Below are 26,843 nucleotides of genomic sequence, written 5' to 3' on the forward strand. Positions count from 1 at the left end.
TTATATATTAATGGAAAACAAAGAACTATATATTCCTACCGAGAAGAAGTCGGTATCATTCATAAGCCAGAAGAACACTACTGTCATTAGTGCCAAGTAACCTCCAAGGACAATGCCAGTAGCAAAGATCTCCCTCAGTTTCCAGCTGTCTGGCTGTGGAGATGGCTTCACTCGATCCTTTGAGATTGTCACCATAGTTCCTAGCAGATTCGTAAAAACAAAGTCAGACTTGTTTAAAACTATGGTGTTCTAATGGTAACTGATGCAAACAGATAGGCGGATAATCTTACCATCATTTAGGATGGTGATGATCAATACCATGAAGGGTGCAAAGTCAAACTTCCATATCAAAGCAATTAACATATATCCAAACTGCATATAACTTGGCAACATGAGAACAAACCACAACCAAAAATAGGAAAACTCTAACATCTAAATACCGATCATTGTTTCACTTACCACTATACGTATGGTAATTGAAACAGCATAGATCTGCAAATAGAACAAACGAATTAGAATGACCTGAGAAGATTAACAAATTATCTATGGACCATCTACAGCTCCACTCAATGAACATAAATGTAACTTACAGTATAGTTCTTCATCCTCTGGAATATGGCTCTGCTTGTCAGTACTGCACTTATGATCACACTTAGCCCTGGTTCAGTGAGAACAATAACTGAAGCACCTCTTGCAGCATCAGTAGCATCAGCTACGGCAATACCAATATCTGCTTTTTTCAAAGCAGGAGCTTCATTGACACCATCTCCAGTCATTCCACAGATGTGCTTCCTCTCTTGCAGCCTCTTTACAATTTCATATTTGTGTTCTATTATATTAAAAAAGACGTGTTAGAACAATGGTCAATGACTCAATATCAAGTTAACAACATTCATAAACCGTGCACATTTGATTAATAATGAAACAAAAAAAAATCAAATTAAAAAGTGGACAATTGTGATAGTGTCGCCAAACAAGTACTGAAAGCAGAGCAACATGCCCAATAACTTTCATGCTATGAGCAATCATGAGTCTAGGCTGAATTTAAACCAATAACAATTGATTTGGAAATGCAAACTACTACCAAGAAATGTGAGGTTTATAACTTCTCATTAAAGAGTTTGCCTGTTTAATTAGAAAGTGGAAATAACAAAGCAATTCCCGTAGAACCCACCAGGAAATACTCCAGCAAATCCATCAGCCTTCTCAATCAACTCGTCCACAGGGAGGGAAGCTATGGCTACATCCTTGTCTTGGCCAAGCAATGTGGGGGATGGGTACATGCTTGTTCCCATACCAAGCCTCCTTCCAGTTTCCTTGCCAATGGCAAGCTGATCCCCTACACAATAGGAGCACAAATTATACTGAATGGATAGAGCATCGAAATTCCCCAGGCAGGAGAAAAATAAAAGGGACTATATGTAGCCATGGTGTAATACACAGTTTTAAGGGAAAATGAGCTTACCTGTAATCATCTTCGCATTCACACCGAGATTGAGTGCCCTGCGAATTGTTTCTGCACTGTCATGCCTAGGAGGATCAAATAACGGCAATAAACCAACGAACTGCCATGGTGTCCCTGGACTCTCTTTTGTTTTCTCTGGTACTTGCTGGAGATAAATCAACGACAGAAATGATATCAGAAATTCAGTTTACACAGGAATAAGCATATGATAAAGGTTCTTCTTACAAACCTGTCTTGCAACACCCAGAGAACGAAGTCCACGTTCAGCAAACTTATCAATCACCCCATGCACCTTTTTCTTGAAATCTTCCTTGCAGTTGCATAGGGTTAATATCTGAGGATAAGAAATATCTGCATTTGTTATGTCCAGAGAGGGATATTTCTTCCCCAAATCAAGGGCTAGAATTGACTTAAGACAAGGTTACCTACTCAGGGGCACCCTTACTAGCACGATGCCAATTTCCATCCGAATCGATGTAGGTCAGAGCAGTCCTTTTGTCTACGGGGTTGAATGGTAGGAAATGGACTTCTCTTATACCAGGTCGTACCTACCCAAATGACTATATGACACAGAGAATTAAAATTATAAAAGCTTGGATCACAAAGCAAAGATAAAGAAAAGAAAAGCAAGAGACCAATTAGCTCCTTAGGATCAGCAAGCATTCCTACAATTGCAGCATCAATAGCATCCTGATTTTCAGTCCTAGAAGCCCTTGCTGCAAGAAGGATAACATGCTCTTTCTCCACACCCTTGGAAACACTTCAATCAGATTTCTATCAACTGAGAGCTTGTTCAGGGTCAAAGTCCCAGTCTTATCACTGCAGAGGACGCCCATGCCAGCCATTTCCTCAATGGCAGTCATTCTCTTGGTGATAGATCCTTGCTGTGCAAGTCTGTGGGAGCCAATAGCCATGGTGACTGATAGAACAGTTGGCATGGCAATTGGGATTCCTCCAATCAAGAGAACCAGCAAATTATCAATCCCTTGCCTGTACTTGCACTTCTGTATTGGGTACATTACTATTATCTCAATTAGTATCCCCACAGGAATTGAACAAATGCAGAAGTTCCCGATGGCAGTGAGAACTTTCTGGAAGTGCCAAACTTGATTGGTGTTGTCCACCAGATCTGCAGCCTTGCCAAAGAAGGTGTGCACACCAGTACCGATAACAACTGCTTCAATTTCACCCTGTTTACATGTTGAGCCAGAAAACACTTCATCCGAAGGATTCTTAGTAACAGGAAGGGACTCCCCAGTAAGGGCAGATTGATCAATTTTCAAAGGATCACCCTCGAGAAGGCGGGCATCAGCAGGAACAATATCTCCCAATTAGATACTGATTATGTCTCCGGGCACCAAAATTGAAGCATCTTGCTCGGTCCATCGACCATCTCTAAGAACCTACATTAGGTAACCATAAAAAATAAAGAAATATGCAAAAGAATATTTGCATCACCAATATAAGCATTGTTCAACAATTTTATTACTTCACCTTAGTCTTGGGAGCTAGACCGGCCATAAGGGCTGCAGCAGCATTACCAGCATTGTTTTCTTCGACAAAACTGATAGTAGAGTTAATGACCAGAAGAACAACAATGCCAACAAAGTCCTGCCAATCAGTAGGCTTTCCATCACCATTTGCCAAGACAATAGCCATCAGAGCAGCAGTTTCCATGACCCATGACAAAGGATTCGACATAAATCCCAAGAACTTGAGCAGTTTGCTCTTTTGTTTACAGAAGACGAAAGAATCACCATGTCACACCAAAAAATAAATATATCCGAGGAGGAACAAAGATTTCAATAAGTCCGAAATTATAACAAACCTTTTTCTCTTCTAGTTTGTTTGGTCCAAAGACTTGAAGCCTGTTGGCTCCTTCTTCTCCGTTCAGACCTTCTCTTGTACATTTCAGCTGCTCAAAGACTTCCTCTACCGGAATCCGTTCCTGTGAACAAAAATGAACAAATACACATGAACGAACAGTTTCACTTCTTAGGGGTAACTGCATGCAACCAACTGTTTTCTGCAATACGAAATTTAAACAATACCTATTTTCTGAACATGAAGCTTTCTGATGTTCCTATAATAGAATCATTTCCATTTCAATATTATTCTGAATTGTTTGTATGCAGCACTTATATTATATATGCGGTTTCACATCTTGTAAAGCCAACCGGACGTGATGTTTAAACCGCATTTGTCATGATTAAGTTCGGTGCTACACGCATATAATTATTTCAAACTAAAAACTTATTGTAAGAATTCACCACTGCACCATAGTTTATTTGTAATTAGCAAACAAACAGTTCATGATATTTTTAGATTTTTCTTCGGTAAACAAAACCCTCAACACCTAGGATTCACAGATTAACAATCAATAGAATCACGAAATACATGTCTTCACAGATGGGATCTGCTTTAACTCACTGCTCATGTGAACCTTAAAAAAAACAAAGTCTAACAATTGATTTCAAGTTCGACCAAAACAAAAGACAATTGATTTCATGGACAAAAAGTCAAACATTTCTATATCCCTTATTGATTTCAAGACATAGTGAATTAAAATAATTAAATACTTAAAAATGATATTTCAACTGCTTGGGTCATCTCCAACCGAAGGCTGGCCGGAGGGTTCGTTTTAGCCCTCTGCCCCTTCAAGAAATTAATATTTTAATGAATAGTGCATGGTCATATTTCTTACCATCTTCAATTGAAAGTCAATAGGCCATAATGCGTTGTTTTGGGACTTGGTCTTCTATTTTGCACTTATATGATGAATAGTTGGCTGGTTTTCTTAAAATTAAAACCATGTTACGCTGGTGTAGACTTCTCAGACATTGGTTGAAACCACAATTAATTAGTAAGGTGGGCTATTGCATGATTTTCGGCTTGGCTTCCTACAACTGACTTGTGCTACAGCCCAAGGGAGCCTTCGCATGGGTCCATCCCTGAGTTGTGTATTGTTTGGGTTAACTTATGAGAAGACTTTGGTTTATCTTCTGGTTTGATTAAGAATTGAAATATATCTTTTGTAGAGAATTATTTGGATGGTGAACGATGGAACGATGGACTACTGGCTACAATAAGAGAGCGGGTATGGTTCCTTTCAATACTAAAGTGATTGAGATTTACTGTGGGCTTAAACTTTTGATGTTAGAATTTGCCTTTATTTCAATCACTCAAATTACCCTAAGAATTACGTATAAAATCGGAAATAAGGTCATTTGAGAAGTTTGTTTCAATCAGTAACAGGATGAGCCTCCCTATGGCAGCAAAGTAGTATTTCTGGTCAAAGAGTAACTCTGCATTGTTGTCACTCGTTCCTGATAATTTTAACATTGTTGCCCATTGGTTCCTGATAATTTAATAATTTCTTGTAGATGCAGTTTCTAATTAAGAGTGAACATGAATACAAACATTGATGCCAGGATTCAAGATTATTTGGTTATAATCTGGTTGTAGAGTTTATATATTATATGTAGCATATACATATGGTAATCTTGATTTCATAAACTTATTGAGTATTGTTTTGGTGAGAAGTTTCCTGAATATTGGTTTAATCTGTGGGCAGGTGACTTCTTGTTTGGAAGGGGCAAGAATTGGCAAACTCTATGAGATATCTTATGCTGGTATGCTGTGAAGTAATTGATTTTCAATTAGTTAGTATCTTATGTGTCTTGTATGGTATCATGTCATTTGACTCATTTTTCTATCTAAAAAATGGTATTGTTATATCTGACGTCATTGTCTGCCGTGTGAAATATACCATAAGCAAACTGAAGGTTAATAGTTGATAATTCTATTTGTCAAGATTGGTGTAACAGTTGGATCAGCCTCCAATATGTAACACATTCAACAATATAGGTTACAGAAAAATACTTTTTTTGGGGAGTAAATATGTGCTATAAGGCTGTAACGCAGTCAACCACTTTGGCCTTTAGCGGTGGGGATGCTGACTAATCTGTATCTGCAATGACGCAGGAGAAACTTGTGACTTATACCATTGTGTGCTTGAGAGCAAGTCATTTCTTGAGAAGATGACAGTTCTTGAACACACCATTCCGTACTTTTTGCCGATACGAGAAGTGGAAAATGGTCTTCTTTCCTCCAATGCTATGGTATGATTGGGTTCGTGCATTGGCCTTGATGTGCATTCAGAAACTTATAGATTACGTTGGAGAGATTTTACAGGCTTATGTGGACAGAAGGGAACAAGTATGCTGCTGGCTTATGTAAACGAAAATGAATTTGTATTTACTAAAATATGGATGGGTTAAATGCCTTGTTGCCAAATGTTGAAGAGCTAAATGTATACTGGATGAGATGTGCAAATTAGAGACGCGGGATTAGGGGTGGGGGGTGGGGGGTGGGTGGGTACTGTAGCTTTGTTCCATGATAGCTATTTGTTTAATTGGTTACAACTTCACTGATTGTCATGTAGGTTAGGCTTGCCAAAGCCTAATTGTATTTTCCAAACTTGATTTTGATTTGTTGGTGCTTTTGTTCCCCTGCATAGACTCTGTTTTTGGATATTTATGTATCAGTGGAATAATATTTTGATGTGCCAAACATCTTCGTAATAATATGTCAGCGTATTCATATTCCTTGCCAGTCCCTTTTAGAGTTCTTGTATGAGTTTGTGTGGTTGGGTGTCATATGGGTAGCAGGCATGATTATATATCCTCAAAAGTAAATGCGTTTCCATCATCATGAAGAACATTATTTTCCTTTTGCAGTAAGGTTGTTGTGAAGCTTAAATATGCAGAGCTTGTTTCCGTGCTTCCAAATCATGTCAGTGTGGTAGCATGGCCAGTGTGTCAACCCAGAAAAAGCGGTCCAAATATATCATCCATGAACAAAAAGGAAAACGGAACATTGGAAGGTCCAACTACCCTCTTCTATACAGAGGATTCCTTGCGAACTATGAGCTTACCGAAAGGTATTCTTTCTGGTTGGTGACCTTTGTACTTGCTTACTGCTGCCAGTATAAGTGATATTTAAAACCTTGATGAACTTCCCTCAACACTATGACCAGATGATACTCGGCAAATTCTGATTAATTTTTTGGCCTAGGATTACGTTTGAGATATAACAAAACCAAACCGTCGCAACTTTAATGCTAATTTACCTCTGTTCTCCCCACAATATCCTCGCCATCTCACCACCTGTCTGATTCTCATGAACTACTGAACAGGGCCGGTCCTGAGGCATCGTATAGTTTGAGCAATCTCCTCTTCATTTCATTTTTCGTTTTTTCTTTCTTTTCAGATTTGTAGACTTATTTCTGAAGAAACTTCATTTTATTTCTATACTAGACCCAATAGCAATACTAGTAAAGAGGGCAACAAAACTTCCAAAGAAATAATTTAACTAATTAATAGGGCTTTGGGAAAAAAAAAAGAAAAAAAGAAAAAGAAACTAATTATATTTAACTAATTCAACTTGAAACTTCCACAAAATCCGGCTACAATGCTTATAAACTCAATCAATTATAATAATTTCCACAGTGCAATCATTAATACAATGAATAAGTTAAGTGATATACTCAATTATTGCTCCACTATTGAAATTAGCTTACAAAATTGAATGTTAAAAGGAGCATCTGATTGAAAAAAGTCCCTTGCATACAGAAGAGCGTGTATCTGAATAAACTAGTTATTTGTCATTGAGAATGGACATGCAGATGAGAAAGCGCGTGCAAAAAAATTAGTTATTGTGTTGTAAATAATGGATGTCCACTCATCCACTCAACAAGTGGATGTCCAAGAAGCTTGCTCAACACTACTCATTTTTTCCTATAAAAGTAAACCCCACACAACATCAAATGGGTGAAGTTCACGGGAAAGAAAGAGAGGAAGGACGGAAGAGGAAGAGAGAAGAGAGAGAGAGAGGAAAGAAGAGGAAGAAAGGAAGAAGAGGAAAATGAGGGGGAGATTAAAGAGAGTTATCTTTGTACTCCTATTATTTCAAATTATAATGAAAGCTCCACTGCTGCCCCAAGGACGTACTCCAGTCACACTGACTATAGAGGAACCTCGTAAATTTTGTGTCTTATTTCATTTATTCCACTGCACCCACAGTCGATTTTACAACACGTTATCAGCACGAGAATCTCTCATGTCAATGGAAAGCACAACGCCACAAATCATGTTCACCTCCTTCAGCTGGAATCTCACAGATAAGAAAAAAATTTCATTTCATCTTCAAATCTCAGTACAATTGATTTTCTTGAAGCAACTATATATATTGTTATATGACTGTAAATCATCCTTTGCAGAAGCAAAAGAGTAAAAGACTCAAAATTTGTAAGAGAATTTGACAGCCATGTAAATAGCCTCGGAACTCCAACTTGCGGACCTCGGATTGAAATACTTTCTTCTGGAAAGTTGTTCGTCTGCTCAGTATCTACAACATATCAAAATTTCAGAAACCGTTAACGGTGCGATCGTCGCAGGTGTCTGAAATACCAAACCAGTTTCCAATTTCCGCAGAAAACTGGGCAGCCACCTTATGAGTACCAAAACTCCATTTCGGTAGCTCAAATCGAAATTGTTTCTTCACGAAAGTTGTTTGGTATCCTCTTATCCATATCATACTAAATTTTGAACTAAATCTAACAGTTTGATCTTCTCATAAGTTGCAGACACTCTTGACTCCAAAACTTATGGGAACCGTTTCGACTTTTTCGAAACTCACCGGAGGAGGAACATCAATTGGAACTTATTGTTACTATTATTTACTGAGTAACCAAAATGACTTCGAACTGTGAAATAATAATAAAAATAAAAGGGATGAAACAAAAGAAGTGGCAGACCAAGAAAATGAAAAAGCAAAACATGAGGACTTAATCATTGCATTTTCTGTTTTGGCATATTTATGTGCATGGTGTTGGTTTAAAGCCCATGTCACAAGTTCTACTTATTTAAAGCAATTTATTTACAGTGGGTAGAATTATTACCCTTTGTTTTAAAGCTTTGATATTTATGTGAATGATGCTGAATCAAAGCCCTTGTCACAAGCTTTATTTACTTTAAAGCAATTTATTTACTATGGACGGTTTTACCGCCTATTGCTTTAAGTTTTAATGGTGCTAGGGCTGGGCACGGGCCGGGGCGGGGCGGGCCGAACCTAAGTTTGTAGGAACCGGAGCTTAAACGAAACGGGCCGCGACGGGGCGGGGATTGGATTTTCTAGTATAGGAACCGCACATTACCCGGCCCGGTTGAAACGGGCCGATTCGGGCCGGGTCCACGGGTACCCTTTTTTTTTTTTTTTAACAGCACAGATTGCAAACTGCTCAGATTGCAATTTGCAACTGCACAATCACAGGCAGCTCTCCTCAGGTGACAACGACAAATTCGTCCTAACAAATCACGGCCAAGTCACATTAGTGCCCAGAATCATAGATACAGATAACCAGAACAGAAAAGCTCAATAGTTTGTTGATCATTGGTATGACAGATTTGTCGAACCGCCTTCGGCATCGTCATCGGGAGTGCTGGCGGGAAGCACCAGCGACGAGAGCATGCAGGTGCCAATGGCGGCGACGAACGGCGCGTCGTTTGAGAACTCCGCTCTGCAAGGTCTGTATCCACAGGGCAATAGCCAAATAAGACGGTAATCAACATGCCGAGGCTTTTTAAATCTTCCCCTGAGTCCTCATCCACCATTCTCCCAGACATTTCGACGATTCTTAAACCAAACAAACAAACAAAAAATCAAACAAACAAAAAAAATCAAAAAAAATCAGAAGGCCAGGGGAGGGAGAGATCGAGAGGGAGGAAGTTAAGAATCGACAGATCCAAGGTGTGAGAAATCAGAGACACATGCGTCGGGAGAGAGAGAGAGACTGAGGGGGAGAGAGATCGAGAGGGGGGAGGTTGAGAATCGACAGATCCAATGTGAAATCAAAGACAGATGCGTCAGGAGAGAGAGACTGGGGAGCGAGAGAGGGAGGAGACTGAGGAGAGGAGAGTGACGAGAGCCTTCGAGAAGGTGTGAGCCACTGTGGTGGAGGTCGCGGTGGGGTGTGGGTATGGGTATGGTGTGTCTGCTTTGGGAATGAGAGCTGCAGAGATGGGTGTGGTGGAGGTCGCGGTGTGGTGTGGTGGAGGTTGCGGTGTGGTGTGGGTGTGGGTGTGGGTGTGGATTGTCTGCTCCAGGAAGGAGAGTTGCAGAGATGAGGGGAGAATAAACATGGAGAGTTGCAACTTGCAGGGATGGGAGAGGAATGAAAAGTTGCAGAGATGAGAGTATCGAGATAAGAGTGAGTGAGTGAGACAAGGTGGCAATGTTCTCGAGATTGAGAACTGTCACGGAATGCCTGGGAGACAGTAATCTTTTCAAAATTGGGATGTTACACAAACGGGTCCTCGGGTACCCGTTTTTTTTATAATTTTGGACTCGGCCCGCCCCTAAAATTCTAAAGCCCCGCCCCGCCCCGCCCCGTTTCTCTTTTTAAAAATTAAGAATCGGCCCGTACCCGCCCCGAACCTTGATTACCCGCCCCGACCCGCGGTTCCTATACCCGTTTGCCCACCCCTAAATGGTGCTGAATTAAAGCCCTTGTCACAAGCTTTATTTATTTAAATGCAATTTATTCATTATGGCTGGAATTACCGCCTATTGCTTTAATTTATTTATTGTACTTATCTTTTGTTACAATGAGTATATATAAGACCCAAAATTCCTTGATCAGATCAGAACCTGCAGTTTCTTGATCCTCATCATATAAAATGATTGGACCCGAAGTTCCATCATACAAAAAGATCAGGCATGAAGTCCCTTGATCCTGAAGATCGGGACATGAAGTTCCTAGATGAGTACCGTAAGTTTGAAGTGCCGCAGTGCCTTAACTTAATTGTAATAAAAGCCATACGAGTCTTAGTTTACAGACTATTAAATAAGGATCAGAAGTTCCTTATGTCCATACTCAAAATGGTTTAGCAGAAGCCTTTATTAAGCGAATGAAATTGATTTCCCGCGCTCTGCTCATGAAAACGAAATTGCCAATTTTCTACATGGGGACATGTAAACTTTACATGATGCATTATTAATTCGGTTGAGACATGTTACCGACCATCAATACTTCTCAGTACAACTCGGGTTTGGAACCAACCAAACATTATACATTTACGAGTTTTTGGTTGTGTTGTCTATGTGCCTGTAAGACTGCCACAACGTACTGAAATGAGGCATCATTGCAGATTAGGCATTGATGTTGAACACCATCTATTATTCAATATTTGGAATTCTTGATTGGGGATATGTTTACCGCATGGTTTGCGGACTGTCATTTTGATAAGACAATTTTCCTGCCATTAGGGGGAGAAAATAATATCGTTCTAGAAGAACGATGAGAAAATATCATTCCAAAAGAATGATGAGAAAAGACCGTTCCAGAAGAACGAAGAGAATTTGTCTTATTTTGATTCACGAAGCAATCAATGAGAAAATGAAATATGAATAATTGAATGATGCAACGAAAGTGATGAAATCATATATACTTACTGCAAATGTGCCTACAAGAATTGATGTCTCTGTTGGATAAAATAATGAGACAGTAAATGATTTATCTGTTGCACGCCTGAAACGTGGCAGATTTTTAGACTCAAAAGGTTCAGTTATTTGAAAGAAGAATAATATGGCACTACTGAACTATTGCATTCCCGAAGCATAACTGTTGCATGCCAGAAGCATGACAGTCGCCGTATGGATACACGTCCCAGATATGACAATCCACAGACATGGGAATATTGATGTCTCATGCATGAAGCATGATTGACGTATAGGTTCTAAATGACTCAACTCTTGGAAGTGGAGATTAAAATCCAAGCTCTATAACGCTCAAGAAGAGGTTATGATCCGCATTCTCTAAACTATGACTATCCTGTAAAAGATAGTGTAATGCCCTTGAAGAGGCAATGGATATCCAAAGAAATGAAAAGCTTTTATGCATGCGCATGCACATGAGAATATGGGATCACGGATTGATGATAACCAATGGTAATTTTGGTTTTTACAAGTAGCTACTAAATTCATCAATGAGCTATGTTAATATTGAGTCACATTCTTTTGTTCGTCAACAAAAGGAAAATTATTGGCCAAAAATGGAGAAAGGCAATTCCATTACAATTTTGTAAGAACGTGGGCAAATGAACCTATATATATTTGAATACAATACAAATAGCCAAAAGATGTTGAACCAAGGAGATTATATATGGGCATTTGTAATACAGTGTAATACACTTACATGATATGACACAAGGTTGTAAACGAGTTCATATAAATGGAGAATTATATATGAAGGGTTGTGAGTCACCCACATCATATCTCCATAAGTAAATCCTTCAAATATACATGGGAGCAAATTGCTCTGTATAAATTCCAAAGGAAAATGTGTCATGAAGTGTAGAAAATCCCTGAAGGATTCAAATTGCTTGAAGTAAGCCCCCGAAGGGTAAAGCATAAAATATATACTCAATATCAATGGATGATATAAATTGCCTTAGTGAGTACTATCATTATGATATTGTTGCAACATACTAAAATCTCTTGCAAGAGTCAATGACATTAAATTAAAACTCTTGAAGAGTTGATGATATTAAATTGGGACTCCTGAAGAGTCTAGAAAAATTATAAAGTGTTGAAGGAATTATTGTCTCGAGCTGCAGATTGAACAATCTACCAACACGAATCTTATCCATGATATTTATGATATTAAAAGAACCATATGGATTGAAGATTATGAGTTGAATACTCATATGATGAAGACACTAAGAATAATCATTTATCTTCGTGAGGGTAAAGATAAATTAATATTTGGTCCAGAAGTACCACATCTTAGTGAAGTATATGCTTTATTGTATTTGGCACAATACATTGAATGAAATAAAGCTTATTTATTAATATCTCCAAGAAATTACAGATATATACATACACATGAGTTAAAACAAACAAACAGGATGGAGCCTTCACAAAGGTTACTCATGTGCAGCCTCAGTACTCGAAAGTACCCCAGAAGGGGGAGGCACTGGAGATTGATCATGTGGCACCCCAGTACTTAGCAAAACACTAGAAGGGGAAGGCATCCGTTGCTTTCGGAATCTAGCAACAAACCTCTGGTGATCACTTTGAATTCGACTTTCAGATTCCTGCAGTTGGTCGAGCTTTCTTTTCATGCTCGTAGAGTAACTATTTGCAAGCACGTCTAACACCCTATTCTCGTGCTTGAGCCCTCTGATCTCTTGTTTAAGACTTGCCACCTCCGCCATCAATGATTTAATTTGGCGAGTTTGAGCAAGTAGGCGTTGGCCCATATTGGAAACAGAGCCAGCACACTGAACACTGAGAGCCAAGGAGTCTTGAACGGCCGACTCTTCAGACCGTTCTGAAAGGATCTTGTTATCCCTTGTAGTGAGAAGATTCCTAACTACCACAGTAGCGGTTATGTTATTCTTCATCATAGAGTCCCCAACCGTAAGAGGACCATTAGAAGATAAGAAGGACGGGCGCCATATATTATCCTGACGCTGCTCGTCTGTATCACTCCTAAGACTCAAATCTAAGCAAATGTTAGATGGGCAAGTCATTTTTCAGAAATGATGAAGGAAAAACAGAGGTCAAATAAAATTTCAGAAGTGCAAGATAGAGGAAATTTCTACAGACAGCAACTTTCTGAGCATACTCTTGAACACAATTGATGTCTCTATAAAAGAAGAGGCAACAGAGCCGTTTGTTCAAAGATTGAAGCGACACGACTCTCCGAATTTCAAAAAGCCAGATTTTCCTGAATAAAGTTCGTTGGCATTTTTCAGACGTAATCCAAGCTTTTCAGATGTCGCGTGCAATTTTGTCAAAGATCTCTGACAAAGTTGAAAACGCGTAAATCTTACTATTCTATTTACACTACAGTTGCTGACAAGAGTAAAAGCACAGCACCACCACTTGCTATTGAGAAATCTCTATATATGTCGACCTCTGTTCTCCATAACAAGGCAGACCTGCAATACTGCAAGAATACCTAACTCTTCCTCATCTCCGAGAATGCATCTTCAACATAGCATCTCGAAATACTCAGTTTTCTTCCTCTCCGTGAATACCTCTTCAAACATGTCACACCAGAGCAAGATTATCACATATCTTCAGGGACCAGAGCAAGATTATCTCATATCATGCAATCTCCCTGTCCTTTCCTTTGTCCATGTTCTTGCCTGCAAAGACAAGGATAAAGAAAGCAATATGTCGGAACCTCCACTCAAACTCCCGGTAAGGAACCGACTGCCTAGAACCTTTCCTGATTGCTTACCTAGTATTGCTCTCGAGTAGTCATCTTCAACGGTTGGAGCTGGGCCTCCAGTCACCAAGAAGTGACGAACCATCCAAAAGCAAGGGTTGCATTTCACTCCTGCATCAGAAGGCAAATACTGCAGGAGAAGATGCCACACATGCATAGGAGAAAACCAAGGAAAATACTACTTAAGCAAGGGGAGCAAGTAAGGCAAGTGAAAATGATACATTGGAGCATGTGGAGACAATCGCAACAAACATGTGCTGATTCATCCCCGACAAAGTTGAAGATCACTTGCCACATGAAGCTCCTCATGGTCCAATTTCATTCAAGATCAAGCCTCGAAGGTCCTTGAAGAAATCACAAGTCCGATTCAAGATCAAGTGTTCACTACTCTTGAATCAAATTCCGCTCCAGATAAAAGGAGTAAATTCAGACCTTTGGATGCTAGTCTAGCAGAAGGTCCTTCAGCCCAGTTCAAGAAAAAACATGTGGAAAGTTAACAACAAGTAAAGCACATCTTTCAGCAACTCTTCTCGCTAAGAGATTGAAGCAGAATGATCAACGATCAGCCTAAATGATTTGAAATCAGGGGGAGATACTCATCAGGGGGAGCATCCAAGACAGATCAAGATTTTAACGAGTCAATCGAAGACTTGTGGCCATCCAAGGGGGAGTGTTGTAAATAATGGATGTCCACTCATCCACTCAACAAGTGGATGTCCAAGAAGCTTGCTCAACACTACTCATTTTTTCCTATAAAAGTAAACCCCACACAACATCAAATGGGTGAAGTTCACGGGAAAGAAAGAGAGGAATGACGGAAGAGGAAGAGAGAAGAGAGAGAGAGAGGAAAGAAGAGGAAGAGAGGAAGAAGAGGAAAATGATGGGGAGATTAAAGAGAGTTATCTTTGTACTCCTATTATTTCAAATTATAATGAAAGCTCCACTGCTGCCCCGAGGACGTACTCCAGTCACACTGACTGTAGAGGAACCTCGTAAATTTTGTGTCTTATTTCATTTATTCCACTGCACCCACAGTCGATTTTACAACATATTGGTCATTGAAAATGCAGTTGAAGAAGGAAAGCCAAGAGTGCAGTTAAAGAAGGAAACCGGGTGGGAAACACTTGTATATGAGAGAGTACGTGCGAAAAAACTAGTTATTTGTTATCGAGATTATTTGTTATCGAGAATGCAGTTAAAGAAGGAAAAGTGGGTGGGAAACACTAACGAGTGGCGGGGCCCAAAAAATGCATCTTGTGAATTACTTTTTTCGTCTTTTGAAAATTTGGGACCTTTTTGCCTTGATTTTGAGCTTGTTTGGATGTGATTTTAAAACGACTGAAAGCGCTTTTGTTAAAAATATTTTTAGAATCAATCTTTAGTAAAAATGCAAGTGAATCATGGTAAAACACTTAAAGTGCTTCTTAGAAGAAGCACATAACTGGTACTTCTTGCAGAAAGCACTTTACGTGCTTTTGGAACCCAAAATCATTTTCTATAAAAGCACTTTTCTTTTGGTAAAATACAAATTAAATTAATAAGCTCCATTATTGCTCCACTACTGAAGCTAGCTTACGAAATTGAATATGAAAAGGAGTGTGTGATTGAAAAAGCCTTGCACACGAGAGAGCGAGCACATGAGGATAAATTAGTTATTAGTCATATAGAATGCATTTGTATATGAGATATATGAGAGAGCATGTGCAAAAAAAAAAAAAACTAATTATTAGTTATTGAGAATGCAGTTGAGGAAAAATTAATTATTACACATTGGAAATGCACTTGTATATAAAATAGCGTGTATGAAAAAAAACTAGTTATTAGTTATCTAGAACGCAGTTAAAAAGGAAAAATAGGTGAGAAACACTGGAGAGTGGTGGGCCCCATAAAATGCTTCGTTTGAATTACTTTTTTTGTTATTTGAAAATTTGAAACGTCTTTGCCATGATTTTGTCCACAAGGGAAAAACACTTCTCTTGGGTTTATTTTTAACGCCTCTTTAAACTCGATTTTAATCTCATTTTGCCCCTGTAACTCAAAAATCATAATTTTACTTTACGAAACTCAAAATTTCCTTGACTTTGCACCCTAAAACTTGATTTTGGCTCCCATTTTGCTCCTTACAAGTCAAAAGTTGTCATTTTACCCTATAAAACTCAAAATTCATTCCACGTTACCTTAATTATGTTAATTTTGTTATGTGGGATCTTAACGCTAGTGGTGATTTATAATATTTTCTGTTAATTTCATCATTTTACTCTATAGATTTTTGGATTGTTGGATGTTGACACGTTATTTCATTGGCACATGCAACATAGTCTTATTGAATTGTGGGTTCCACTTATGTTTAAGGGCTGACATTTGAATTTTAGGGAGAAGAGGGAGCCCACAAGTCAAGTGGAAAGAATTTTGAGAGTAAAATAGTGATTTTGAGTTACAGTGGATAAAGTGAGATCAAAATTAAATTTTAGAGAGCGTAGCTAAAAATAAGTATTTCTTTTGATCAAATATAAAATTAAATTAATAAACTCCATTATTGCTCCACTATTGAAATTAGCTTACAAAATTCAACGTTAGAAGAAGCGTGTGATTGAAAAAATCCCTTGCACTTGACAGAGCGAGGGCGTGCAGAGAAATTAGTTTTTGATCAGCATTGTGGAAGTTATTATAATGGCCTAATTGGATTAATAGTCTTCGTTGTGATAGGGTTGTTGGAAGATAACTCATGTGGTAGAAAAACTAAGGTTTAAGCCCATGTGGTAAAGTTTGTTAGGATTTATGTCTAAAATTGAAAATTTCATCAATTTTTTGTTAATTATTAGCACGTGAGCCACACATATTAGGCTAAAACAGAACTCTCCATACACATATTAGCTAAAACAGGCTGGCTCACGTGTTAATAATTAATAGAAAGTTGACGAAATTTTCAATTTTAGGCATAAATCCTAACATACTTTACCACAAATGCTTAAATACTAGTTTTTTATTTATTACAGAGCTATCTTCCAACTACCTTATCACCTGGGAACTATTAATCCAATTAAGCCTATTATAGTTGATCAAGTTTATAAGCATTCTAGTCCGATCCAACCTAATGATCGCATTATGGAGGTTTCAAGCTGAAGAAAAGTTTTAAATTTTCAAGCTTCTTTTTCTATTTCTTTTTTTCTTCTCTTCCAAATCCCTATTAATTAGTTAAATTATTTTGTTGTGGAAATTTTGTTGTCCGCTTTACTGGTATTGCTTTTGGTTCTAGTATAGAAATTAAATGAAGTTTCTTAAAAAATAAGTCTGCAAATCAAAAAAGAAAGAAAAAATAAACGAAGAGGAGATTGCGTCACTTGAATTTTTTTTTAGAACTTCTATCAATTCTATAAATGGTGTATCATTTACTTTTTGCCCGAGGCCTTAGGACTAGCCCTGTTCAGTAATTCATGAGAACTAGAAGGGCCGATGGTGCGAAGACGAGGATATTATGGGGAGAACGGAGGTGAATTAGAATGTAAGAAGCTATCAAAGTCTAAATGACCTTGATTAAAATGATGGTACAATTCAAATGGATCAAGACAGCAAAATACAAATTTCTAGTGGCAATGAGCAGGTGAACCTCAAATATACAAATTTCCGAAATTGAATATATTCCTACTTTCTAGTGGCAATGTGTAGGGATGAGTTTTACTTTGCTTTTGCTACTAAGACTAGTTCATAGTGTTTTTTCGTTTGTCATTTTTGTAGGGGCATTGTTTTACAGTTTAAAAGTTTAATTTAATTTTGTATTTGAGCAGAAAAAAAAGTGTTTTCCCTGGACAAAATCATCGCATAGACGTCCCTAATTTTCAAAAGTCGAACAAAGTAATTCAGACGACGCGTTTTATGGGCTCCACCACTCTTCAATGCTTTTCCCCTATTGAAAAAGGCCACTTGCAGGTGAAGAAAATGTGTGCAGATAAACTAGTTGTTAGTTATTGATAGTGCACTTGCATATGAGAGAGTGCGTGCAGAAAAACTAGTTATTAGTTATCGAGAATGTACAGAGGAAAGGAAAGTTGGTGGGAAACACTGGCTTCTCCCACCCCTCCTCCTCCGGTCTTCTCCCCCATCTTCATCTTCTTCCCTCGACCCCCTACCTGCAACTCAGGAAAAAAAAACCCCAGATCCCGTCATCATCGGGTTCAGGAGGTGGGAGGAATGGGTGTGGATTTAAAGAGTGGTGGGTGTATAGGGGAGGGAAGAGGGTGGGTGCGGAGGGAGTGATGTGGGTTTATGGGTGAGGTGGGTCGCCCGCTTGGGTGAGGAAGGTCCCGGAGGGGTTTCCTGGGTGAGGTGAGTCGCAGGGGGGGGCTTTTGGATTTTTATTTTTTTTTAGTTTAGAAGATTTAGGTTTTTTTATTAAAAGATTAAAATTTTATTATTTTGCCACGTGGCACACATTTGGCAGCCACGTGGCACACATTTGGCAGCCACGTGGCACACATTTGGCAGCCACGTCTGCGCTTAACGGATGAATGGATGGAAAATGTAACGGATGTATTATTTTGAAATAAAATAGTACGTGAGGTATGAAAGTGAAATGTTTTAAAGATGTTAATGTTGTATGAGGTTGTAATAGATTTTAAACCTGATGGACTACTATATAATTTACCCAAAAATTAATTATTACTCATAAAAAATGCACTTGTATATAAGAGAGCATGTGCGAAAAAGACTCGTTATTAGTTATCGAGAAAGCAGTTAAAGAAGGAAAAATAAGTGAGAAACGCTGGAGAGTGGTGGAACCCATAAAATACTTCCTCTAAATTACTTTTTTGGTCATTTGAAAATTTGAAACGTCTTTGCCATGATTTTGTCCACAAGGGAAAAACACTTTTCTCTTGGGCTTATTTTTAACAACGCCATCTGAAACTCGATTTTAATCTCACTTTGCCCCCTATAACTCAAAAATCGTTATTTTACTTCTCAAAACTCAAAATTTGTTCGACTTTGCACCCTAAAACTTGATTTTGGATCCCATTTTGCTCCTTAAAAGTCAAAAGTTGTCATTTTACTCTTTAAAACTCAAAATTCAATCCATGTTGCCTTAATTATGTTAATTTCGTCATTTTACTTTATAAAATTCAATTTTAATATTTTTGGATTGTTGGATGCTGACACGTTATTTCATTGGCACAAGCAACATAGTCTTATTGAATGGTGGGTTCCCCATATGTTTAAGGGCCGACTTTGGAGTTTCAAGGAGAAGAGGAAGTCCACAAGTCAAGTGGAAAGAATTTTGAGAGTAAAATGGTGATTTTGAGTTACAGATGATAAAGTGAGATCAAAATTAAATTTTAGAGTGTAGCTAAAAATAAGTATTACTTTTGATCAAATATAAAATTAAATTAATAAACTCCATTATTGCTCCACTATTGAAATTAGCTTACGAAATTCAACATTAAAAGAAGAGTGTGATTGAAAAAACCCCTTGTACTTGAGAGAGCGAGCGGTGCGGAGAAATTAGTTTTTGATCAGCACTGTGGAAGTTATTATAATGGCCTAATTAGATTAATAGTCTTCGTGGTGATAGCGTAGTTGGAAGATAACTCATGTGGTAGAAAAATTAGGGTTTAAGCTCTTGTGGTAAAATATGTTAGGATTTATGCCCACAATTGAAAATTCCGTCAACTTTCAGTTAATTATTAGCACGTGTACCGCACATATTAGGCTAAAACAAAACTCTTCATACACATATTACTCCAAAACGGGCTGGCTTAGGTGTTAATAATTAATAGAAAATTGATGAAATTAAGCCTATTATAATTGATGGAGTTTATAAGCATTCTAGTCGGATCCAACCTAATGATCGCATTATGGAAGTTTCAAGCTGAAGAAAAGTTTTAAAATTTCAGGCTTTTTTTCTTCTTCTTTTTTTCTCTATTCCAAATCCCTATTAACTAGTTAGTTTATTTCTTTGTGGAAGTTTTGTTGTCCGCTTTACTGGTATTGCTTTTGGGTCTAGTATAGAAATTAAATGAAGTTTCTTAAAAAATAAGTCTGCAAAACGAAAAAGAACGAAAAAATAAATGAAGAGGAGATTGCGTCACTTGAATTTTTTTTTAAAACTCGTATCAATTCTATAAATGGTGTATCGTTTACATTTTGCCCGAGGCCTTAGGACTGGCCCTGTTCAGTAGTTCATGAGAACCAAACGGGCCGATGGTGCGAAGATGAGGATATTATGGGGAGAACAGAGGTGAATTAGAATGCAAGAAGCTATCAAAGTCTGAATGACCTTGATTAAAATGATGGTACAATTCAGATGGATCAAGACAGCAAAATACAAATTTCTTGTGGCAATGAGTAGGTGAACCTCAAATATAGGCCTGGCAAACGGGTCGTGTCTGTCGTGTTCGTGTTGTTTTCGTGTAACACCTGTTATCTTAACGGGTCGTGTCATGTCACACCTGTTATCTTAACAGGTCGGGTAAAGTGACCCGACCCGTTAGGACCCATTAAGAAAAATATATTTTTTTCTTAAATGTGCACATACCACACATTGCCACTTAAATATTACTTCAAAACATTAAAACACATTTATCGTTTTAGTACTACATCTACACTTGAAAATAAGATCCTAATAAAAAAACAATCAAACACTACTAGTCTATTACAAAATATTAAATGTGCAAGGATATGCAAAATGAAAGAATTTTTGTTTTCAAGGTTGTGAAGCCTTTCATTAAGTATAACATAAGATTTTGTGGTATCCACTAGTGTAAATATTTTAAATTGAAGATCGAGTTCATTCATTGTATTCATATAGGGTCAAGGAGTGTAGCTGTAAAAAAATCATCAAAATCGGAGTTAAATTAATCGTTAAATCATGATTTTGCGTTGACAATCGTTGAAAAGTTTTGTCCTGTTACTTGATCTTTGAATGTTTGCTTTTTGCAATTTTTGGCGTATGCGATCTCGAAGCATATACAAACAAGTTTGACGGTTAGATCGTTGAAATTAGTTTCATAGAATACGTATCTCATCAAAACGATAGATTCACTAACACATAGAGTTTTATTTATCCTTTCATTAAGTATAACATAAGATTTTGTGATATCCACTTGTGTAAATATTTTAAATTGAAGATCGAATTCATTCATTTCATTCATATATGGTCAATGAGTGTAATTGTAAAAAATCATCAAAATAAGAGTTAAAATAACCATTAAATCGTGATTTCTTGTTTATAACCGTCGAAATTTTTTGTCCCGTTACTTGATCTCTGAATATTTATTTTTTACGATTTTTGGCGTATGCGATCTCGAAGCATATACAAACAATTTTGATGGTTGAATCGTTGAAATTAGTTTCGTATGATGCGTATCCCATCAAAATGATATATTCACTAACATTTAAGAGTTTATTTATACTTTCATTAAGCATAACATAAGTTTTTGTGGTATCCACTTGTGTAAATATTTTAAATTGAAGATCAAATTCAATCATTGAATTCATATAGGGTCAAGGAGTGTAGCTGTAAAAAATCATCAAAATCGGAGTTAAAATAACCGTTAAATCGTGATTTTTTGTTTATAACCGTCGAAAAGTTTTGTCTCGTTACTTGATCTCTGAATGTTTGTTTTTTACGATTTTTGGCGTATGCGATCTCAAAGCATATACAAACAAGTTTGACGGTTGGATCATTGAAATTAGTTTTGTAGAATACGTATCTCATCAAAACAATATATTCACTAACACTTGAGAGTTTATTTATCCTTTTATTAAGTATAACATAAGATTTTGTGGTATCTACTTGTATAAGTATTTTAAATTGAAGATCGAATTCCTTCATTGTATTCATATAGGGACAAGGAGTGTAGCTGTAAAAAATCATCAAAATCAGAGTTAAAATAATTGTTAGATCGTGATTTTTTGTTTATAACCGTCGAAAAGTTTTGTCCCGTTACTTGATCTCTGAATGTTTGTTTTTTGCGATTTTTGGCGTATACGATCTCGAAGCATATACAAACAATTTTGACCATTGCATCGTTGAAATTAGTTTCGTAAGATGCGTATCCCATCAAAATGATAGATTCACTAGCACTTAGAATTTATTTATACTTTCATTAAGCATAACCATGGTCTAAAATATCCATAATATCCCGATATTTCCATCGAAATTTCCGTGTTTTTGGACTACCGATATTTCCGATATCATCGATATTTTAGACCTTGCTAACTCACTCATGTATCTTACCATGCAATGTATAAAGTTTAAAATATTGTACTAATTCATTATATATAAATGATTATGGTGTGTTTAAACTTCTTTCATTAATTACTACATATTTTCTACACTCACAATGTTTGCCATCTCGCTATATAATCAACTTAAATCAGTTATATCTATCATGAAATGCATTTCCTTCCAATTTTTTGTGATAAACTAATAGATAATTGACTAAATAAACATCCTGCAAAGTTTCAATAAAAAGTTCCAAGTTTTTCTTACAATTTCCGTGGTTTTTATTCAATTTTTATCGATATCAATAATATCCCGATATTTCCATCGAAATTTCCGTGTTTTTGGACTACCGATATTTCCAATATCATCGATATTTTATACCTTGAGCATAACATAAATTTTTGTGGTACCCACTAGTGTAAATATTTTAAATTGAAGATCAAATTCAATCATTGTATTCATATAGGGTCAAGGAGTGTAGCTGTAAAAAATCATCGACATTGGAGTTAAAATAACCGTTAAATCGTGATTTTTCGTTTATAACCTTCGAAAAGTTTTGTCCTGCTTCTTGATCTCTGAATGTTTGTTTTTTACGATTTTTGGCGTATTCGATCTCTGAATTATAATTATTATAGTTTTTAGGGGTATAAAATTGTTGAATTAATATATATAATTATTATAGTATTTTTTTAGGGTTATAAAATTATAAAATTAATATTTTGCTTATCATGTTAACCACGTGTATACCCAAACCAACTCGTTATCTTAACAGGTGCTTATCAGGTTACCCGATAACGACCCGATTCGTTATTGTGTCGACCCGAACACCTGTTAATTTCGTGTCGTGTCGGGTCTGGTTATCGGGTCGTGTCAGGAATTGCCAGGCCTTGGGGCGTGTCAGAATCTATTAACCAAACTGATCCAATCCACACGTAGAATGAGAAACTAATATTTGGCATAGGCTAAACCCTATCTTCCAGATGGCTGACTTTTCAAACAAAATAAAAGCCACACGTCCACACTTGAATATGTCAACCAAATTGATCAAATCCACACGTAGAATGAGAGGCTGATCTGTGGCATATGGTAAAGTCTATCTTTCAGATGACTGACCTTTCAAACAAGATCAAAGTCACACGTCCACATGTTCACACTTGAATATGTTAACCAAACTGATCTAATTCAAACGTAGAATAAGAGACTAATATGTGGCTGTAGACATCGAAATTTCGCCGTGTTCACAGTGGCATAGGCTAAAGCCTATGTTCAAGATGGCTGGCTTTTCAAACAAAATAAATGCCACACTTCCACACTTGAATTTGTCAACCAAATTGATCAAATCCACCCGTAGAATGAGAGGCTGATCTGTGGCATAGGCTAAAGCCTATCTTCCAGATGGCTGACTTTTCAAACAAGATTAAAGTCATACGTCCACACCTCCACACTTGAATCTGTTAACCAAATTGATCAAATCCACACGTAGAATGAGAGGCTAATATATGGCATATGCTAAATCTTATCTTCCAAATGGCTGACTTTTCAAACAAGATCAAAGCCACACGTCTACACTTGAATCTGTCAACCAAACTGATCCAATCCACACGTAGAATGAGAGACTTATATGTGGCACGGGCTAAACTCTATCTTCTAGATGACTGATGTTTGTACCATACTTGACCAATCCCGAAACTATTGAGCACCGGTCAACGTTATACCGTCAAGGATCCAGAAGAGCTTCCCTTCAACCAGGAGGCCAATCACAGCGCGACACGTGTCGACATCAGAAGCCAATCACATCGCGACACGTGTCAACATCAGAAGCCAATCACAACATGACACGTGTCAATGTCAGAACAAAACTAGAAACTCTCTTCTATAAATAGGGGTCATACTCCCACAATAATCTCTAATGTCATTTTGTACTAAAACTATTCACTAGAACTCACTAAACCAGAGCTTGAACCTATGTATTTGTGTAAACCCTTCACAATTAATGAGAACTCCTCTACTCCGTGGACGTAGCCAATCTGGGTGAACCACGTACATCCTGTGTTTGCTTCTTTGTCTCTATTCATTTACGTACTTATCCTCACTAGTGACCGAAGCAACCAAGCGAAGGTGACAAAACCTGACACTTTCTGTTGTACCAAAGTCCTTGCTGATTTTGTGCATCAACATTTGGCGCCGTCTGTGGGAAAGACACTTACTCCCACTCTCTTCAGCTTTGTTAAGCTGGTTTCCATCGCAACGTACACTTTCCTTTGGGCAAACAGCTCTCTCCAACATGAGGAGCGAAAGAAGCCACAGCACACAGAATGACACCCCCGCTGGACCTAGTATGAAGCAGCGAAAACAGGAAGGAAATAGAGTTACTCTTCAAGCTAAAGTCGATGAGCTAGAGGTTCAGAACAACAAGATAGCAATGAAGAATGAAGTCCTCCAGGAACAATATGAAAAACTTTTCGAGATGCTTCACGAGGCTAGGCAGGCTCAAACACATAAGCTCGTCGCCCCTGTTGAGGTTAACAATCAACTGAATGCCCCCCAACACGGAGGGTCGCCGATATCCGACACGGACATCCCTGATAGGGATCGAGCTACACATCAATGTGATAATCAACATGAGACTTCTCTCAACCCAGCTGCTTCAACCCGAAGCAGGAGAAGTAGAGGAAAACACCTCCTCACAGAGGGAGTGAAAGGATCAAAAGCTGTCTATCGCGATTGTCGAGACTTCCTAAAGCAACGTCGAGAGAATCCCATCCACATAAGCTCGAAGATCAATGACCCAAGGGTTTCTGAAAGACCCGGTCCTCTTCCACGACCCAGGCCAGCCCCAATCTAGGGAATGGGCAACAAGTCCCAGAAGAATATGAAGGTACTGGGGACTCGGAAACATTCCGACATACTCACTCTAGAAGTCAGTGTGGCGAGTCCAAAGAAAGATCACGCTATCTTGATCAAACTTTCCTACTTCCAAGAGGCGATGGGGACTTAAAGAAGAAAACTTCGGTGGTGCACGATTCCGCTCAGGACCCCCTTGTCCTGCAGCTCCTTGAGGAAGTAAACAAGCTGAAGGCTGAACGTCAAGCCGAGATACCTGACTAGAACCAACCCAGGCCTGGCCCTCTTACAAGAAGGATCCTCAACACTCCCCTCCAAGCGAAGACAAAGCAGAAGCTTGACTTACAGCTCTATAGTGGAAGGGAAGACCCAATTGAACACCTTAACCTCTTTGAGTCCACCATGGTATACCGGGGACACACCGACGAAGAACGGTGCCTTCTCTTCCCCTCCACCCTCTATGGCGGAGCCTTAAACTGGTATTGTCGTCTTCCACCTGAGACAGTAGACTCATTTGAAGAGTTGAGGAAGCTGTTTGTCTCTCAACACATCTTCCAGACCGATCGCTTGCATTCCGCAGATGACTTGTACACTATTCGCCAGAAGCCGGACGAGTCATTACGAAAGTACGCTGGCCGCTTCAGCCATGAGTATTCTCGCTGCGCTGAGGCAGATGACAAGACCGCCCTCAAGGCTTTCACGGCAGGCTTACGTGACTATTTCTTCAAGTACATGATCAATGCCAACACTTGGAAGACTTACTCTGAGGTGATGACACAAGCTTACAACCATGCCTCCGCCGAGGCAAGGACATATCAAGGGAAACCCCCTACAGTCACCCCTTATCAGCAAGTAGAGAGTGGATGCCAGATCCAACCGAATGAAAAGACCTCAACCTTCCAAATGGTAGCAGCACACCCCCCTGCCTCATTTAATGCTTCGCCAAGTCAGCAGACATATCAATCTCAGGGCAAAAGGAAAGACTTCCATCCTCACCAACCTCATTTTAATAAAAAGAATAAGGGGCACTATCGCGATAACTCAGGATATCGTCACAATAATGCCCGCCCCCAGGCAGTCAACGCAGTGGGCCAATCACGTGTCAAGACAGGCCCTACCCCGAGGTATGAGACATACACCTCTTTGAATGCTACATGTGCTGCCATCTACCCCAGTATAGCTCACCTGATACCAAAACCAAAGCCAAGACAGCCAGATTACAAGTCCACGAAGAACACGGGAATGTTTTGCTGCTACCACGAGTATAATGGCCATGATAGTGAAAAGTGCATTATCCTCCGTGACCATATTGAAGCTCTGGCACGTGAAGGAAAAATTGATCAGTTCCTCATTCACCCTCAGAGGGATAACCGTAACCAACGCCAGGTGAATGTGATATATTCCATAAGCGGCGGTACACCCATGTCTGAATCTTCCAATAGGGCCATGAAAAGTAGTGAACGAACTTTGAGACCTGGCCATCAAGTGTTTCACGTGGAAGACATCAGAGGAGGCAAGTATCAAAAGCCTAACTGGGATCCAATATGTTTCTACCCTGAGGAAGAAAGAGGTATCATCTACCCTCACAATGACCCACTGATCGTGGAAGCTCACATAGCAAATTTTGATGTGAAACGAATCCTGATAGACACAGGTGCTTCAGTCAATATCATGTTTGCTGAAGCTTTCAAGGCACTTAATGTAGCTGAACACTTGCTCGATCGCTCGATTTCTCCTCTGATAAGCTTCTCTGGCGATATCGTGCAACCTTTAGGGAGTATACACTTACCCTTCACCATTGGTACAGGCCCCTACACAGCTACTATTACCACTAACTTCTTAGTGGTCAATTGCCCGACGGCATACAATGTCATCTTTGGGCGCACATGCATCAATGATCTCAAGGCCATGGTATCCACACATATGTTGTTGATGAAGTTTCCAACCCCTTTCGGCAATGGGTACATCAGGGGAGATCAACTTAGTGCTCGATCATGTTACAACACTTCAGTCAAACA

At 38.5% G+C, this 26,843-nt stretch overlaps 1 protein-coding gene and 3 long non-coding RNA genes across 10 annotated transcripts in view; 3 read left to right on the plus strand and 1 right to left on the minus strand.

The window, feature by feature from the left end:
- The window catches only part of LOC126632727 (putative disease resistance protein At3g14460), a 234,279-nt gene that overhangs the window by 151,721 nt on the left and 55,715 nt on the right, over positions 1 to 26,843 (plus strand). The window lies entirely within an intron of this gene.
- LOC126632739 (uncharacterized) overlaps positions 1 to 26,843 on the minus strand; it is a 165,471-nt gene that overhangs the window by 84,317 nt on the left and 54,311 nt on the right. The window lies entirely within an intron of this gene.
- LOC126632738 (uncharacterized) overlaps positions 1 to 26,843 on the plus strand; it is a 53,231-nt gene that overhangs the window by 6,435 nt on the left and 19,953 nt on the right. The window lies entirely within an intron of this gene.
- On the plus strand, positions 4,401 to 6,766 carry LOC126632743 (uncharacterized). The gene is made up of 4 exons (XR_007626813.1): positions 4,401 to 4,562; positions 5,040 to 5,097; positions 5,450 to 5,586; positions 6,205 to 6,766. It is a non-coding gene; the product is annotated as an uncharacterized LOC126632743 (long non-coding RNA).

The sequence above is a fragment of the Malus sylvestris genome, chromosome 8 (assembly GCF_916048215.2).
Source record: "Malus sylvestris chromosome 8, drMalSylv7.2, whole genome shotgun sequence".
Classification (NCBI taxonomy): domain Eukaryota; kingdom Viridiplantae; phylum Streptophyta; class Magnoliopsida; order Rosales; family Rosaceae; genus Malus; species Malus sylvestris.